This window comes from Hydra vulgaris, chromosome 12, assembly GCF_038396675.1.
Source record: "Hydra vulgaris chromosome 12, alternate assembly HydraT2T_AEP".
NCBI lineage: Eukaryota > Metazoa > Cnidaria > Hydrozoa > Anthoathecata > Hydridae > Hydra > Hydra vulgaris.
The window spans coordinates 47,626,333-47,642,945 of record NC_088931.1 but is presented as its reverse complement, the minus strand read 5'-3'; the positions used below and the strand labels follow the sequence as shown (position 1 = coordinate 47,642,945).

At 28.0% G+C, this 16,613-nt stretch overlaps 1 non-coding gene across 1 annotated transcript; it reads left to right on the top strand.

Annotated features, from left to right (window-relative positions):
- Positions 1–16,310: 16,310 nt before the first annotated feature.
- Positions 16,311–16,382, top strand: trnap-agg (transfer RNA proline (anticodon AGG)). Its single transcript has one exon. It is a non-coding gene; the product is annotated as a tRNA-Pro (tRNA).
- The last annotated feature ends 231 nt before the right edge of the window (positions 16,383–16,613 follow it).

The following is a 16,613-nucleotide window of genomic DNA, read 5'->3' as shown; positions in this document are numbered from 1 at the left end:
TAACCCAACTTACAAATCAACTAAATGAACAAAGAGTTCTGCAAAGTGTTTAAAAATCAAAAAAAAACTTGGATCACTTTAATAATCAATATTACCAATCACATGAATAAACATTCACATGTCATCACTCTTAACAGGACTAAACTGAGTAGTGTATCAACGTTGTTTGAGATTTCATTTTCTGATTTTATTGCGTGACGAATGAAACAGTTTAGTTCGTCAATTGTAAAGTTCACCATTTTGAATTTTTCAGAATCAAGCTTTATTCGTCATTGCTGTTTGAATTCAGGTGCTATTATCAGGTGTAGGTACAAAATTTCATTGATCAGCTGTTTCTCGTTGAGCGAGTCCAAAATGTCGACAGTTTTTTTTTTTTTGGCATAGCGAAACCAGTTCATAATAGCATTTTTTATCTCATGATTTGTTCCATTAACTGCCCTAAAACGGAGTAAACGTGATCATGATTTGTTGCGTTAACTGCCCTAAAACGGAGCGAACGTAATACTGCTTGTATTACGACATTGATCAAGACCAATCGCGGCGTTAATTTTTGACCAAAAATCTTTCAGCGCGAATTGTTCGCGCAACTATTAAAACTAAATGTTGTGTAGACTGAAACATTTTTACGTTTGGTTCAATCTACATTAAAATATGCAGTTAAGTAACCAAGGATCATGGCTTAATTGGTCAAAAGTTGAATGTTTTAATGTGTTAATATGCTGAAATATAAGTTATATTTTTTGTTCATGGAAGAGTATATATATTTTTACATATTCTTCGTATTATTTAAATCATAATAAATAAGTCTACAAAAAGATGCTCGATAAACCACTGTGTTAGCTTTTTCAGGAACGAGCTCAGACCTGTTTTACCGCTGTACCGCTGTACCGCTGGGGCGGTATGGGCGCCCGAAAATTATTTTTATATTATTTAATTTTTCTTTTGCTTTTTTATTTAATAATAGAAAAAAAAATTCAGTCTCAAATGCAGTAGTATATAAATAATTTTCAGTTTATTTTAGCTACCTCATTTTTTCTTCAGGTCAATAAAATGAATTGAGCAGCCGTGGAGCAGTGGTAGCGCATTTGCCACAGGAACGTAAGATCGCCGGTTCAAACCCCACTTCTGGGCAAGTTTTGCAACATTGGTTAGGAAGGAGGCGTGAACTTCCAATTAAATGCTCATCCGCGGTGCTCTGTGATAAGCCCGTAAGGACTTCTTGAGGCACCTAAATAAAATTAAAAAAAAAATAAAGAAATTAAAAAGAAATTGCTTTTTTATGTGATTACGTGCATTTTTACGTAGTTATGTGACGTAACTGTAGTTCGGTTACTAGTTTAAAAAAAATGAATGTCGTTACGAAGCTTAATTTTAAAAACTTGTTGCGAAATTTTATTACAATGAAATGTGTAAAAAATTTGCTTTTTCGAGAGAAAGAACGATTTCCACTCTGAGTATAGTTAACTTTTGTTTTTTGGAAATTAAGAGTAAACTACTTTTGATAAAAAATGAGTAAAAGTAACAAATTTCTGTCTTCATAACTATCGTGCAAATTTAATTTTTTAATGAATGAACTTTTTATTTTTTATTTTATGCTTACTATTTCAGTTTACGAAAAAACGAAACGTAAACTTTTTCAGAAAGTTTTGTTTCTTTTCCATATTTGACAAAGCTCTTTGAATATATCGTCCAGATCAAGGGTGCCACAAGTCAAAAAGTGTCAAACTGAGAAAATCAGGGTTGAAGTTTTAAGTTTTTAGTATTTTTTCCAACTAAGAGTGCCATTTGTATCTGTCATTTTGTAAACATTCGTTTTAGACTTGTGGTATTTTGTCACCATGTACAACATATAACATACTATCATATGACATTCATCACTCAATATCCATAATTTTTGACTTGTGGCACCCTTGATCTGGGTGTACAATATTATTATGGAAAAATGTCCGGAAATATCAGATAGCCGCTCTCATCAATTTGGTTTCAAGCACAATAGCATACACGTGGATTTTTGACAGCAATATATAGTCCAAGAACAAATTACTTTTGTTTTCATATTTTTCACTGAAAATTATTTTTATTTTTTTTTTCTGAACAAAGGTAAGTGCTTCTTCTATTTAAACGTTTAAAAAATCTAATATTTTTTTGTCTCTATTTTATTTTTCAACATAACCTAACCTTCTTTTTTAGTTATCTCTAAAACAAAAAAAAATGGTGGAAATATCCTTTTGTTTTTGGGAAAATAAAAGGATATTTCACCATCTCTAGTTGGACTGATTCAGGGTCTTATATTGGCTGAAAATAGCTTCAACAGTTCAATAGACAAATAGCAAAGAATGTAAAGGTTTCTAGGGCAACAGTCGATAGAATTAAGAAAAAAATGGGGAAAAATGAACCATTGTTGTCAGAAAAGAGGAAAAACTGTGGCAGACATTGAGTGACAACCCCACGTACAGAGAGAAAAATAAGAGATATAGTGGTGGAAAATAGGAGAAAACAAAAAAAGTCCTTAAAGAAATCCTTAATGAACAAGGAATATCAATTTCTTTGGGGACTCTTCGTAGAAGATTGGCAGAACAGGGCTTCAAAGCTTGTAGACCTGCAATCAGACCCAAGCTCACTGAAGCTATGAAAGAAAAGCGCCTACAATGGGCAAAAAATCATTTACACTTTACTCTTGATGATTGGAAAAAGGTATATTTGAAAAAAATCATTCTTATAAACTAAATTTTTTTACTTATTTTGGCTACTTATTAAAAAAATGGTGTTTTTCAATTTTTATAACTTTGAATTTTAAGGTTTGCTTCTCAGACGAATCCACTATAGAGATCATGATGGATAAAACCAATTTTGTGAGAAGAAGAGAAGGCAAGAAGTTTAATGGGGACTGTTTGGTGCAAAGAGTAAAACATCCACTCAAAATAATGGTGTGGTCTGTTATAAGTGACCAGGGAATAGGAAGGCTGTATATTGTACAAAATGCGATGCGCCAGAATCAGTACATTAAAGTTCTCGAGGAACACCTCATACCTCAGGCAAAAGAGTGGTTTCAAGATGGAAAATTTATTTTCCAATATGATTCGGCTCCATGCCATGAAGCAAAAAGCGTATCTAAGTATTTAGACAACAAAAAAATTACTGTTTTACCCTGGCCAGGAAATTCACCAGACCTAAATCCAATAGAAAATTTATGGGAACTTTTAAAGCGGGAAATGTCAAAAATTTTGGTAACCAATAAACAAAAATTAATTGAAAGATTGAAGTATGGCAACCATAACGAAATCATTCAAAAACAGTGCTTAAATTTGATAGAGAGCATGCCAAGGAGAGTTGCAGCAGTCATCGCAGCTAAAGGTGGTCATACAAAATATTGATGTCGATGTAGATGTTAAAGTGTATTTTTTTTTTTTGTAATAAAACATATAAAAGTTATCACCGTTTTTTTTCTAAAGTAACTAAATGTTTATGAACCAATTGATTTAGAAATTCAATGTATGCCAAAATCGGTGACTTTGGCACCTAGACCTTAAAAATGTGGAAATTTTATGGTGGCTCTAATTTTTTGAGCCACCACTGTAATATATACACTCAAAGTCCGGTAAAAGCTCCATTACTAAAAACACAATTCAAATAAACGGCTTTTCCCTACACCTCAATAATAAACTGAAACACCTCAGATTCTTATGGGATAATCAAAATCATACTCAAAAGCAAAACTTCAACAGCAAATGTAAACGAACGTATTATTCAGTTTCAATCAATCTCCAGAGCTCTTATAAAATCTGGTATTCGTTTTTGTCAACCATTGACTATACTACATTTGTTCAGATCTCTAGCTGTACCGAATCTATCATACGGCTTAGAGATTTGTTGTTGTAATAATTCACTTCTTAATAAATTGGACGCTATTGGAAGGTCAGCATTAATTTCTTCTTTAATAAATCAAAATACAACAAAACTACCTGCATCCCTTCTTTAAAATTGTTGATATATCTACCATCCTCATTCGAAACAAATTAAATGTGTTTATGAGGCTACTGAACATACCGACTTGTTTTTCCCAGATTTTGACTTAGATATCAGACTAAAATATGCTACTAAAGATAACTTATTCATCAACGAAGTAATAAAAATTTGCAATCAACTTTAGCTAAACTTTGTGCAGTGTTTGATAGAGGGGAAAATAATAATGATTAAGCGTCGTTATGATGACGTAGAGACAATATAGCGGCAATTTTGAACCATTTCTTTGAACTCTGGAATATCAGAGAACATGGACTAGTATTTACAAATTTGATGGAGGAAAATATTCCAAGAAGAATTTTAATTAGACTTTAGACTGAAAGTATAAACTATTAGTTTTTACTTGTAATTTTTAAAATTATCTTTAATGATTAAAAAAATAGAATATATTTTTTTAAATATAATAAGTTTTTTAAAATATATGCTTTTTAAAATATGTTTTCTAATCAAAAATATATAACATTTTTAAAATTATGTTTACCGTAATATCTTTTCTTAAATCATCTTAATTTAAAAGGCGCCTTAAAATCACCTTAAAAACTATTATCCTTTAAGAAAAGTTAAATGAACATTTTGATAACATAACATTTGATAACATAACATAATTTGATAACATTTTGATAACGTATATATAACATAACAATTTGATAACATAAATTGATAACATAACATATTGATAACATAACATTTTGATAACATGAACAATTTGATAATATTTAAGTCCAAAATTTTAAAATTAAAATAATAGTAAATACGTTTATTAAATGCTTGTTTTTAATTCGAAGAGATATTCGAATACAAGACGTAAAACTATTTTGTAAATTTTACAAATCGTCAGCCCGGAATACAAGTGTCGTATACGACACTGTGTTTAAACTGAGAAATTTGCATTCGAAGTTTAAAGTACAAAATCTCTTTATGTAAATTTAATTACATGTTGAAATTTAACTAAGTTGACTAAAATCAATATAAGTTTTTGTTTAAATTGTTATAATTTCTTTTTTTACATTAAGCAATTTTTACTAATGTTGTTTGTTTTCGAATAATTGAAAAATAAAATAACTAATTCATCACACATATCTTTTAATTTGTCTGTGAAAAATGATATAAGTTAAACCTTAAATATAAAAAACAACCATTTCCATTATTGTACCTTTTTTTTTACAATAAAAAAATAAATATATAAAATGTTTATTAAAACATTTTACAAAGTGATATATTTAATTGTTCAGACTTTGTGACTTAAAACAGTATTATAAAATTCAAGATAATCACCAACAAAATATTTTACCATTGACTCAAGATCATTAATTTTTTTATCTGAGAGCAAAAAACGTGTTGAATCATTTTTTAATGAAGGAAATTATTTCAAAACTTTAAGTTTCTGATTATTCTTTCTCTGAGAGGTACCTTTTACCGATCTTTCTTCAATTAACGGACCTGAGAACGATTTTTTGAATTTAATATGAAAAGGTAGATGTTTTTGATGACACATCTTGTGTCAAAGAACACATCTTGTGTCAATGAATCATGACACATTCCAAGTCTTTATATTTCCAAGTGCCTTTTGTAAAAGTAAAACTATTACTTTTGCAAAACGCACTTGGAAATATAAGACTTGGAAGCAAGTTTGAAGTTTTTGAAGTCATCTTTACACATTTGTATGACTTTCAATTCTATTCTAGAAGTTTTTTAAATAGATGGCTGTAATTTGAATAAGGTAGGAGGACTTAATTATATATAGGTATATATACTTTACTTAATTATAAAATAAGGTTGTGTCAATATTCTGTACTGAACTATGACCAGGTTCACTATACTTCTGTTCAATGAGTGGTATTCCGCTTTCATTTTGAAAATTTTTTATTACCATAGACACAATTGTGTTTTTATTCTGGGGAACACAAGAATCAGACGACAAAATAAATTGATTAATTGACATATTAGGACGTATTGTAATGAAACCTTTGTACACAAGTATTTTGTATTTACTTTTCATTGTTAGGAGAAATAATAGTAGAAGAAAAAGATGAATTGTAGGGTCTTCTGCAACATATCCAGGAGTTTCTTCCTCCATTTGGTAGAAGCCATAAAATACATTTGTTATAAAACATTCCATATTTTTACTTATCTTTATAAAAAACAATATATTTATAAATACTGTTTAGTTCTTCTGATTACGAGTAATAATTTTTATTTACTGAACATTTCAATTCAATTCAAAGAAAACAAAAAACAAGTCAGTATTAAAAAATAAATGGAATGTATTGCTTTTTATTTACAAAAAACATGTTAAAATACGTAGAATATACGTAGTTAAATCTAAAGTCACGTGAGCAAATAGAACGCTACTATTGGTCTACGATGAGTACAACAAATTTACGTCGAGCGTCTCGTATTAAAAGTTCATTTACGACAAATGATCTACTGAACTATATTGGAAAAAAATTTAATTAAGCTATCAGATTATTTTTTTTTATGTAAGTCCGCAAAAAATAGATAATTCGCATATATAAGTCATTTTTTTCAAAAATATTGAATACGACACTTGTATTCCAGGCTGACGAAATACTCGATTTTAATGTAAATATACTATAGTATATAGTAATTATAAATTTTTTAAATAATTAGTAATTAAATGTTTAAATACTTTAAACAATTTTTAATCAATTTTTACATTACATAGTTTTACATTGCATAGTATTTACATATATTACATAGTACTATGTAATATATGTAAATTTTACATTACATAGTAATTTTTACATTACATAGTATATTTACATATATTACATAGTACTATGTAATATATCGTCGTTGGCCAGGTAATATCTCACTTGTGTAAAAAGCAAAATTTTACAGGAGACTGAAAAAACTATATATTTCAATGTAATGAGGTTTTAAAAGTAAGAGTAAAAAACAAATAACTAACAAATTATAATACAATTTGTTAGTTATACAAATTATAATATAATTTGTTAGTTATTTGTTTTTTACTCTTACTTTTAAAACCTCATTTCATTGAAATATATAGTTTCTTCAGTCTCCTGTAAAATTTTGCTTTTTACACAAGTGAGATATTACCTGGCCAACGACGATATGTACAAATACAAATTATAATATAATTTGTTAGTTATTTGTTTTTTACTCTTACTTTTAAAACCTCATTTCATTGAAATATATAGTTTCTTCAGTCTCCTGTAAAATTTTGCTTTTTACACAAGTGAGATATTACCTGGCCAACGACGATGTGTAAATATACTATGTAATGTAAAAATTGATTAAAAATTGTTTAAAGTATTTAAACATTTAATTACTAATTATTTAAAAAATTTATAATTACCAAAATTAAATTTACCATAATGTATGTTTAAAATACTTTAAACAGTTTTCAATAATTAATTACTAAAGGCTGTTTTCCACAAGACGAAAATATTCGCGCGAAGCAATTTTTTTCGTTGATAAGCATGCGTGTAGATGTAGATAAAGCATTTTTGTTAATTTTGACAGAAATGTTTCATCTGCGCATGCTTATCAACGAAAAAATTCGCTTTGCACGAATATTTTCGTCTTGTTGAAAACAGCCTTAATAACGTAGCATTTGCAACGAAAGCGTTTATTAAAGTCTTAATTAAAATAGTTTTCTTATTGTAACTAAAGTAACATCTTCCACCGGTAAATTCTTTTTTTAGGTTATAAGACTTTTTAACATACATGTTAAAATGTAAATGTGATCAAAATGTTAATTTATTTGTCATTTGACATTTAAAAAACTTTTTAAAAAACTTTGTAGTTAATAAAATATATTTGTAAAAATAATATTTATTAGTATTATTATTTAGTAATATTCATTAATATTTGTTATATTTATTAGTAGGTATAAATAGTATATATATAAAACAGTATGAAAAAATGTTTACAAATATCTTAACTTGCAACGTATAACTGGCTACACATCAGTGTTGTCTATGTTTAACCAAGAAATGCAATCAGATCATTCTATGAAGTAAGTTTATGCTTATTCTATAGAATACTTCAAAGAAGGTGATTTTTAAGTCGGGTATCTGACACAATTCAGTCGGGGATATTTTAGTTTTGAGGATCTTTTTTTTAAGAAGCCAGTCGGGTACTTTTTAAGGATTCACCCCCCCTCCCTCCCTTATTTAATTCGTAGAATCGCATCTGATTGTAACTTCATTAAATATTTTTATGATAAATTTTTAAGGATAAATTTTTTGCTTGGTTAGATATTATTAACATATTATTAAGCTATTATTAAATCAATAAACATTTTTATTATTGAAGTTTATTATTGATTGCAACAGTTTCCTTATTGAAAGATTTTCAGGAATGTATAGATTGGTACTACTGTGAATAAAAAGTATAAACAGCTACAAAAAAGTATTTTAGAAACTATAATTAGTATATTTAAACATACTATTTGAATATAATGTTACATTATATAAGCAATGAACTAAAGTGTTCACAAAATTTTCTATTTTGACAGATTTAAATGTTTTATATTCATAATTTTTCACACATATGTTGGTGTATCCACTTAACTCGTTTTTCCGCGCAGCGGTCTTGTTCGTCAAGATTCGTGTTTCGGAGTTATAGAGTTGAGAGAGAGAGTGTTATAACGGTTATAACCACAATAAAGTAGCCTCCTCCTCTGTAGTGGCCTTCTCGGCCCTGGGGATTTACTTTGGTGAATTATAATTTTAAAAAAAAAGTGTCTTAAAAATCTTAAAAAACTGTGTTTCTCATTTATATTCATTAATATCCATTGATATGCTGCATGTTCAAAAGCAATTTGTAGTTTGTTTTTCAAAGTTGATAAACATCTGATACAAAGTATCAGATTATTAAAACCTTGATGCTTAGGTTGAAGTTATTCAAGTAAAGCCATGATCCAAGCAAATATAATGAATTTCAAAACAGATACCGCAAATGTAATGATTTGGAAAATTGGTACTGCAAGCGTTGTGGCTTGCAAAGTTGCTCAGTTGTAAGGCTTTTTATTAAAAAATTTGTGCTGACAAATATCAAGAAGAATGTACAACAAGTTTTTGCTGATGGCGATGATAGTTTCATTTCATTTCTGAAAATCTATTTTGATAATAGCATTTTGATTATATCTCGATTTCGATTATACCTCGATTTCAGAAATTATTTTATTCATAATAGTTAACATATTTTTTTAGACTTGGATTTTATTTATACCATTTCAAGTTATTTTCATATTACCTTTATGAAAAAGATAACATATTCAAAATATAAAATGAATTTATTTTTATTAGTTTTGAGAGTTATTACCTGTTATAAAAATATCAAGAAGATGATACCTTTCGAAGTATTATGCTTTTTATTTATTTTGAAAAAATTAAGATGTTGATGTTTATAGTAGTTCTATTGGTTTAAGCTAAGTTTATATATTGGATTAAGTTGAAGTTATTCTATTAGATTAAGTTAAGCTTAAGGTTAGTTCTTAATCCACAACATCTAAAACTGGGTTGTTGAACAAGCTATGCAAATTACACTGCGTGTAGATTTATGAATTCGAATTTACAAATTGGATGAAAATAGAACATGTATGATAAATTAATAGAATAGTAGTAATTTTTTATTTTTGTTTTTTAGGTATTGGCAGGCTGCACATGACTTACCTCCCTGCAACAAGGTTAAAACAACCTCCATCTATAGCTGGAGGTTGTATACAAGCTTGTATACAAGCCAATTTAAAATATCTTTCAAAGCAGCTAGGGATAGCAATCCTGGTATCCTAGGATCCCGAAATCCCGGGATTCCGTACAAATTGTTTGTCCCGAAATCCCGGGATTAGCCTCCGAAATTTCCCGGGATTGTCTTGAAAAAGTAAAAGTACGAAAAGTTTCAGCTTAATTTGTAATTAAAAAATTTAGACATCATAAAATGTAAATATAGGCTTTGGAATTGTAGCTGCTTGGTTTTGTAGTAGTTCATCCTCTTTGCAACGTTTTTTTGTTTTCCCTCTTTCTGTATTTTATCGAAAATGCTAACTAAAAACATTATTGCTAATTTGCAATATTATACTATATATACATTTTTTATATGTTTAACCGTACATATTTTGTACTATTAAATATATAAAAAATGTATATATAGTATAATATTAAAACTAATATATTATTAAAAGTAAATAAAATTTTAGCACTTACTAGTTGGAAGATTAAACATTTTTAATAAAAGAAATACCTTTTAATTAAATTTTCTAATTCATTTAATTTAAATTTTCTAATTCATTCTAATTCCCATGTTTGCGTGATTTTAATTTCATTTTTATGTCCACTCAATTTAATTACAAATATGTGCGTAATTTACAAAAGTTTAATTAATGAAGTTATCAAAAGATAGAAGGTTTAGTAAACTACATAAGTTTACTTAATCTCCGTTCAACTGAAGTTATATAAGTTAGGTTTATTAAATAAACTTTAGTTATCGTTATTTTAAGTAGAAATTGTTTTTGAAGAGAAAGATTATATTCGAGATTCAAATGATTCATTGTTAATTAATGAAACATCTGAAGTTAAAATTAGGCACTAAATTATTGGTTATAACAAAAACGTCAGGAAAATTGTACAAATGTTTAAAAGGTTCCCAAACAGAAATGAAAATTATTTACAAAAGTATGTAAAAATTGAGTTTAGAAAGATCATCCGTTTAATCATAGATTGCAAAATCCGATGTAGCAGCTTAAATGAGAACTTAAAATTAAAAAAATTATTGTGCTAAAAAGGCACTTCTAGATTAGAATTGGATTCCAACATCGGTGATTCCATTAAGATGAACGAGAAAAAATGCAGAATGATATCTGATTTTGTAGTACTTTTACTCCCAATAAAGCAACTGTGGTAGCACTTTGTTGACAAGACGTAACTTTAACTTCTTCTGACAATGCATAAAAGTTTATGTTGACAAAAATAAATGAACAACAATCTGAAATCGGAAAACAATTGTATAATGCTTTTAGACACTGAATTTAAGAGTGGAGAACACCGTTAAGGAGGTCATTATATCTTCGTGACCAGGTTACTTTATAAAAAATTCCAGAAATTTCTCTACCAAATACAAGTACCAAAAATAAAAAAATGATGATAAACCTGATAAAGTGTTTATACTCGGCAAATATAATAACAGCAGCAGACTTTAGTAGAATAATGTCAAAAGAATTAAAATGAACAAATTAAATGAAGTGATGGAAAAAAGATTGGCTGTAATACGAACACAAAATATAAAGGTAAAAAATAACTTATAAAATTCAAAAAGAAATACTGTTATTTGAAAGTAGTAGCTTATGATTAGATCACCTTAAAAAAATATGATTATATATTATCTATACGGCCAACAAGTATAAATTCTGAAAAAGCATTCTTAGTTTTTATGTTCAAAAAATCAATATAATTAAGCAATGAAATGATTGACAGTTTGATTTTTTAGGGTAGTACTTTCAAAAACAAATATAACTCATGTATATTCATGCATGTACATGCATGAATATACATGAGTTATATTTGTAATAAATAAATAAAGTACTTCATTTATTAATGAACCTAAGTAATTTAAATTGTAAAACAATACTTTAAAATGATAAACAGTATAAATAAAAATAATAACTAAAAATAATATGAGCATATGTTCATATTATTTTTAGTTAATAAGTAAATAAAAATAATAACTAAAAATAATATGAACATATGTTCATATTATTTTTAGTTATTATTTTTATTTATACTGTTTATCATTTTAAAGTATTGTTTTACAATTTAAATTACTTAGGTTCATTAATAAATGAAGTACTTTAACTATACCATAATTAAATTAATCACTTTTAAGGTGGTACATCACCAAATATGTTCTCAAAATCTTCAAAAAAATGAAATTTTTAATATTTAGCTCATTTGATAGGCAATTTATTGTAGATAAATAATATATAAAGTCAGTTGCCAAACTTTTTTTTGATATTGAGAAAAAGTAACTTTAAAAAAACATTCCGTAGCAACGGGCTTAGCAACGCAAAACATCCATAAAACACAACTGAATAATTTCTAGTTTATTCTGAAATTAATAAGTCATAAGCTTAAATAAGTTTTTATAGCTGTTTTACATTATTACTTTCTCAAAATAAATTAACAACAAAACCTCTAAATGCTGCTTAATTTGTCGAATAGTTAATAGTTTGACTGATGAATAAAATATTTGTTCTGAAAAAGAGACTTGGGTTATCTTAACTTATTAGCCTTAAAATGGTCAGATCCTATGCTAGAAGGAAAAAAAGACATTACCAAGGCATTAATCGTTACAACAAAGCACAAAAAATTCAATGCCAGAGTACAGTTATACCACAAGAGCCAAACTCTTTTACAACAATAGCCAATGCAAAAAAAATTGTTGCAAGGAAAAATCCAGAACTTGTTTATAATGATTTCAACTTTATAATGAACTTTGAGTTACTTCATTTAATGATTCTCGAAGTTATGAAATGTCCGAGTTGTTTCTCTTCAATTTTCATACAAAATTGTTCTAATAAAAGAATGGGACTTTGTTTGACCTTGGAACTTTGCTGTACTTCCTGTAATTGGTGTCATTCATTTCAAACTTCCAGACCTATTTCAAACCTTTTCAATAGTTCTGTACGAAGAGATAGCTATGAAATAAATATTCTTTCTGTATTAGCATTTAGAGAAATAGGTGAAGGTTATGAATCAATGAAACTATACCACCAGCTAATTAACATTCCTTTAATTACCTACAATGCATATGATAAAAGTTACAAAAAACTATACAATGCTTATGAAACTGTTGCTCAACAGGTTACTAACAAAGCAGCTTTAGAAACTTGAAACTTGATTAATTCTCATCATTTAATGGTGTTGTCACAATCATATCAACTTTAACAAGCAAATGTATAGATGCTGTTGTGTTGTCAAAACATTGTAAAGGACGTGTTCTTTGGAAAAGCAAAAAAGGAACTCTAGAATATGAGGATTGGAAAGCCAACCATAAATGTCTTGCTAACTATAAAAGATTATCTGGTGCTATGAAAGATGGAGATACAATTACTATTTTCCATCAAAAAATTTAAGTTACAATACAGTAGTTATTTGGGTGATGATGATACCTCATCATATTCTGCAGTATTAGTTTCATGTCCATACAAAGATATAAAGATCAAAAAAGCAGAATGTATTGTGCACATCCAAAAAAAGATAGGAAGTCGTGGTCGCGCACTGCGTCAACGTCTACGTGCAAAAAATTGTGTGATGGAAAACAAGTAGCAGGAAAACGGAGGTTAACCAATAAAGCACTTAACCTTTTACAAAATGACCATATAAGAGGACATATAAACCCAAGCAAGCTTGCCATTAGCAATAAAAAATATTCTTGTCCCTGTATTTAAAAACTTAGGCAGTGAAGAACTACTTAAAAAGTGCCTACACGGTCTTAAACCGTGTTGGCACTTTTTAAGTAGTTCTTCTTAAAACAATAATGAAGCGTTAAATGCTATAATCTGTAAACGATCCCCCAAACATATTTTTGTAAATTGAAGCATTATCGAAATGTCAGTAAATTCTGCAATTATCAATTTTAATGAAGGTACCCATGGAATTATTGATGTTTTAAAAATTTTGGAAATACGTATTTTACTCATATCGGATTGATTAACCGCGATAAATGCAGAATTAAAAAATGTACAATCAAGTCTTCACTTACTTCAAAATCCCAACGACAGAAGTTGCGTCACCAAAAAAAAAGGGTTTAATGATAAGGAAGCTCAATTATAACCATGCCAAGCTTATTCTGCTGGATTTTATGAGTTTTTCATACTTTATAGTTTTCTTTTTTTGTTATTAAATCTTCTTTTGCGTTTTTCTTTGTTTTTGATTTTTGCGAAACATGGTGTTATTGAAAACATAATATCTTGTGAGGTAGTAAAGCAAATTACTTCAAATTTTCAGGAATTGTTTATTATATTATTTTGTAGGGAACGACATTTCAAAATTCAATTAATATTCTCCAATCTCTTTATTTATTAGTTTTTAGGCATAAAAATTTTTTTTTTTAAATTTCTTTAGAAGAACTGCAATAGTTGTTGATGTAGTCAAATAATCTTAAAATTCCTATGTCAATACCTTAGTTTACATGTCTAGAACATGTGCAAAATATTTCATAGGCTATGCATTAATATATTTCAAGATATTGTGTTTTGAATAGACCCATCAAAAAGACGGTTTTTTGATATAAAGGAGGCAAAATAAGCAAGACAAAACAAAGTTAAGTTTAAAAAAGCATTCTCAATTTATATTTAATAAGTACTTAAAACGTTAGTTCTTCTTATGCTTCTCTTTCTACAATTGTGTTTTTTCCTATTCAATCCCGGGATATACCAGGATTTACCAGAGACAACTTTTTCAATCCCGAAATCCAGGGATTGAAAATTTCCGCATTTTATTTTATCTACTAATTAGATTTCTTATATTTCATAATTTCTTTAAAGTATTTTTAGAGATAATTTAATCCTGGTTTTTATACCAATTTTTAGGTTATTTTACATATAGATTTTTAGTTTTTTAATAATTAATTTTTATTCAGGTGTAATTATAATTGGAGTGTCCATTTTTTATTATAGTTTTTCTGCAAATATCAATTTGATATTATGTTATCAATGTGAGAATATAATCAAAAAATAGTAGGATGAAGTATATAGACCTATGATTCATACGCTTGTTTTCTTTAAATGAAATACAAGTTTAGCGCAAAATATCTGGTCCGGGATAAAAACCACTCACAGAAAACTTTTGATATTGATTGGTCTATTAAAATTTTATAGCTATATTTACATGGTTAACACTTACTATGACTGAGAGTTTAAAAAACACACGCAAACTAGCAATCGGGAGATTTTCGGACAAAAATTAACGCCGTGTAATGAGCAAAAACTGTATTTACCATTTTTCCCCATCCAGCTGTTTTTAAGCGCTAGTTCGTGCGTAAACAAACTTTTTTATACGTTTCCATAACGTTTTTTTTTTTAAAACTATTGTATAATGATATTGAAAAAAAAAAAAAATCAGTCAAATATTTTATTCTACTCATACATCCTCACACCCTTCCCCTCCTCCTTCCTCTTCCTTCAATAAAACGTGTTTGCGCCAACCCTGTTCTCATTGAACGATTGTCTCCATCTTGGAGCTTTTATTGCGACTAAGATTAATGTTGAAATAGACAAACGAAAGCCTTCAGCCCTGGATCTACTCAAACTGATAAGATCTAAGAATCTTGAATCAACATCAAACCTTGAATATCTTCAACATTGGCGAAGCCCTTCAAATCTTTTTTGACCACATCAATAACCTTGATGTGGTCAAAAAAAATTAATAATATTAATTAAGATTATTGTTTATTATTAGTTAATATTTTATAACTACAGTAGAATCCCGTTAACTTGGACCCTGGATAAGTTGGACAAAGTTTCAATTCCCTTGAATTCTCTATACATTCCAAAAGCTTGGCTTAACTCGGACATTCGCTAAGTCGAACAAAATATATATATACCTGTTCAGAGTCCGAGTTAACGGAATTCTAATGTAATAATAAACAATTAAACTAATAAAGTTGTTTATTGTTGAGTTTATTATTAGTTAATCAAAACTTAAAAAATATGAGTTTATTATTCTAATAAACACATATATTTTCAAATTTTATATATATTTTTAAGGTACTTATAATCTTCTTTTCATTCATTTAAAAAGTTTTTCAGATCTTTATATTGTTCAAATAGAAAACTGATGTTTGTTTCAACGTTAATGAAACCAATAGGCTTCTATCAACTTTGGTCAGAAGGGCTAAAATGCCGGGAGGCCGAGAAAGTTCTAAACCAGCCTTGATCACAACTCTTTTTTTCCTATTCGGCAAAAAGATTAAATTCGCATTTTTTTAATAATGAAAATAAGTATTAGTCATCGTGCGTATGTAAATTAAACGTCGCGATATATCTAAATCAAACAATTTACACAAAAAAAAAGAACACTGAAACAAATGTTAATTTAGATAATTAATAATTACAATAATAATTTATTACAAATAGGTGAGTAAATATAACGAAAGATGATAAACGTCTTAGTAAAAGTACAACGAAATATTTTCTTTTATTAATTTTCTTCAGCTATACTTTTTCGTGTTGGTAAAGCTGACAATATTTAAATGATTAAAAGTTGTTTATAATACTATTTAAACATCTAGCATTATGAGGCCTGTTGGTCTAGTGGTATGATTCTCGCTTAGGGTGCGAGAGGTCCCGGGTTCAACTCCCGGACAGGCCCAGCTCTTATATTTTTGAAAAAATTATAAATTTAGCAACTTTAGAGGTAACTCTCTGTTATCAAATTAAAAATTTGATTTTTTTGTAAAATTTTTGTAGGCACTACTCAACTTTATCCATCTTTCCTTTTTTTTATAAGTAATAATGATATATTATGTTGATTCAGAATTATATTTATAGGTCTAAAATTTAAAGATAATACTCTAAATTTTAAAAAGTTATGCAAACGATG